At 46.6% G+C, this 577-nt stretch overlaps 1 non-coding gene across 1 annotated transcript; it reads right to left on the reverse strand.

The window, feature by feature from the left end:
• Positions 1 to 252: 252 nt before the first annotated feature.
• On the reverse strand, positions 253 to 327 carry Trnas-cga (transfer RNA serine (anticodon CGA)). Its single transcript has one exon. It is a non-coding gene; the product is annotated as a tRNA-Ser (tRNA).
• Positions 328 to 577: the final 250 nt, after the last annotated feature.

Below are 577 nucleotides of genomic sequence, written 5' to 3' on the forward strand. Positions count from 1 at the left end.
CTTGCAGTATGCATAGTACCCATCTTCATTAGTTTAATAATAAAACATGAAGCTAGAGTACACAATATGGAAACTTCGTCCACTCAGCCCCATTTCCATTTCTGCCTTTTTTTGATGTGCAGTGTCAGTTAGGTAGTATTGGTCATACCAGAGTCAGGTGGTATTGGGCATATAAGTAACTTTTTAGAATGAGATTTTCACTCTGCAGCGGAGTGTGCGCTGATATGAAACTTCCTGGCAGATTAAAACTGTATGCCCGACCGAGACTCGAACTCGGGACCTTTGCCTTTCGCGGGCAAGTGCTCTACCAACTGAGCTACCGAAGCACGACTCACGCACCGTACTCACAGCTTTACTTCTGCCAGTATCTCGTCTCCTACCTTCCAAACTTTACAGAAGCTCTCCAGCGAACCTTGCAGAACTAGCATTCCTGAAAGAAAGGATATAGCGGAGACATGGCTTAGCCACAGCCTGGGGGATGTTTCTCATGGAAACATCCCCCAGGCTGTGGCTAAGCCATGTCTCCGCTATATCCTTTCTTTCAGGAATGCTAGTTCTGCAAGGTTCGCTGGAGAGC

This window comes from Schistocerca nitens, chromosome 3 (genome assembly GCF_023898315.1).
Source record: "Schistocerca nitens isolate TAMUIC-IGC-003100 chromosome 3, iqSchNite1.1, whole genome shotgun sequence".
Taxonomy (NCBI): Eukaryota; Metazoa; Arthropoda; class Insecta; order Orthoptera; family Acrididae; genus Schistocerca; species Schistocerca nitens.